Here is a 2,757-nt window from a genome sequence, read left to right as displayed (position 1 = left end):
TCCCTCCCTCCCTCCCGGCCCTCTAATAGTGTGCCACCTCCTCCTACACCGTGGGAACACTTATGTCTGCTGACAGCCAAGAAGACGATCCTGAGTAACTGGATACTACCCGGTTCCCCCACTATCACTACCTTTCAGTCTCTTCAATGCCGCTTAATGATGTTAGATAAACTAGATACTAGATTCAATCAGACACGTACCCAGAAATTCTTTGATACTTGGACATCTTTTATTATGGCAGAGCTGTCGCTCGCCAATTGAAAGATTTGATGTCCATATTCCAACACTCCAAATGGTTTCTGGAGACCAAATTGACTGGCACTTTAGGTGGCTTAAAAGTCCTTTGACCCACTTATCCTATGCCCCATTCAATTATTTTATAATAGTACCTGCAAATCCTCCCACACCCTTCATAGCTCTGCTTCTGGTTTCCCCCAGTACATCCCTATGTATCATCTCGTATCTTGAGATCTAAATGTACATCCTGGGGACATTGTTATCCTATGTTATTGATATGTTCTTTTTGTTGTATATACTGGCTTGTAGACATGTGCATTGACAAAAAATTAGTTTCGTTTCGTTTTAAATTCGGATTTGTGTTATTTCGTTTTTCGAGATTCGGGTGTGAAAGTCAATTCGGACGAAATTCGTTAGCGGTAGTTCGTTCGAACGTTCGTTTCGTTTTAGTTTCTTATTCGTTTCGTTCATTCGTTCGTTTGTTTGCAGCAAAGTGACATTTGAGGGGGGAAAATGTTTTTCTTCAACGAACGAAACGAATAAGAAACGAAAACAAAACGAACGTTCGAACGAACTACCGCTACCGAATTTCGTAAAACAGAAATTCGGATTCGTTTGCATTCGTTATATCTGTAATTCGGAATTCGGATACATCCGAATGTCCGAATTTCGGAAAATTCGTCCGAATTTCGATTCGGAACTAAACGAATCACACATGTCTACTGGCTTGTGATACTGCCTGCATATCTTCCAACATACTTATAACTCTAGTGACCGAATGCCGTTGTCAGTAACTCTTGATGATATGATGGATGTTGATACTTTACTTCTGCCAGTGTTTATTTGTGTATGCAATACCTTATTTTCAATAAAAATTATACATGCTAAAAAATAATAATAGAAAAAAAAAATACAGGGTTGAGTCCCCCCCCAATTCTTACCAGGTAGGAATGTTAGGGGGGACCCCATGTAAACCCCCCCCAAAAAAACAGAGTGCGGTTCCCTTGGTAATTATTACCAGACCCTTTAGGTCTGGTAGGAATTTGAAGGGAAACCCCAACGCCAAAAAAAAAGGCGTCCCCCCTAAAATCCCTTACCAGATCCTTAATCCAAACAGCAGCCTGGCAGGGCAGAAAAAGGCAGGGGACAAGCGAGCACCCCCACTCCCTCCACCATATCAGGCCACATGCTCAGGGGGACCCCTTGGAAAATCACCTTGTCCCTATGCAGATGGGGACTAGGGCCACTTCCCTACATCCCTGACTCGGTGGTTATGGGAGTCTGTGGGCAGGGGGGCTCATCTGCAGCTGGTAAAGGTTTGCAGCTCACCTGCAGCAGGCAGGTAAAAATTGCCTGGGTGTATTCATGGTATATGTGTGTCCCAGGTTCAGGTTGTACACAGACTTTTTCCACTACAGGGAGTGCTGGGAGGGCTTGAGTAGTAGAGGTAATGAGCCCAGCTAAAGCAAGCTGGCTCATTAGGCCTCTATAAGAACTCCCAGACTGCTCAGATATTTGCTCCTCCCTGGAACCAGTTTTGTGCCTGAGTAGACTGGGGAGCTTTCTACCTACCCATGTGGTAAAAAAGAAAAACAAACTTGTACGGTGAGACAACCTGTGTGGCAGTTTGCTCAACAGGGAGATAGGTGTTAGGGGCAGCACAAGGTTGCACCTAGTTAGTGAGGGAAAACAGTGTGTGTAATAAGTTGCCAAAAGGCAAGGGTTTATTTTCATGTTTTGATTGTTTTGCTACTACACGTGTGTTTTCACCTGAAAAAATCGTTGCTTGCTGTGCCTATTTTTGTGTGGAGTGAACTCATCCAGGGAGCTACACCCTTACACTGGGTACCCCTTTCATAAAGGGGGCACCCAGATGCCACCCCCCTTGTGAATGAGGGGGGGGGGGGGGCATCTGGGTGCCCCCTTTATGATTGAACAAAAAAACAAAACACAAATTTTTGACAATTCTTTTATTTACAATACATTTAAAAAAATGTCCCACAAAGTTATTCCAGCATCAGCCAATCAATTGAAAAAAAACAACAAATAAACGAAACTCCCTGATGCAATGTTTACATCTGGCAGTGGGCAGAAATAAACAAAGCCTGCTATTGGTTATTTATAATTGAAATACCCAATAGCAGGCTGGCTAATGCTCCGCCCACTGCCTGATGTCAGTAACGGAGGAGCAGACCTGAGAGAGAACCTTCTTTCTCAGGTCCGCTTCTCTGCAGGAGCAATAGCCATTCTGTTATTGGCTATTTCGCATTGCAATAGCCAATAGCCCACTGCCTTCTGTCAATCAGCAGAGTGGACCTGAAAGAATACATTCCCTCTCAGGTCCACTCCTCTGGGACTGACAGAAGGCAGTGTCTGGAGCAATAGCCAGCTCGCTATTGCACTTTGAAATAGATGAAGTGATGTAATGCACATCACTTCCGGGTCCAGTGATCGGAGGAGAGATCCGCAACTAGAAGCCACTGATCTCTCCTCCGATCTGTCAGGGGAGAACCTCTATGC

The sequence above is a fragment of the Nanorana parkeri genome, unplaced genomic scaffold (assembly GCF_000935625.1).
Source record: "Nanorana parkeri isolate BGI_ZX_2015 unplaced genomic scaffold, ASM93562v1 scaffold1860, whole genome shotgun sequence".
NCBI classification, from domain to species: Eukaryota; Metazoa; Chordata; class Amphibia; order Anura; family Dicroglossidae; genus Nanorana; species Nanorana parkeri.
The sequence above is the reverse complement of the archived record's forward strand: the minus strand, read 5'-3'. Positions refer to the sequence as shown.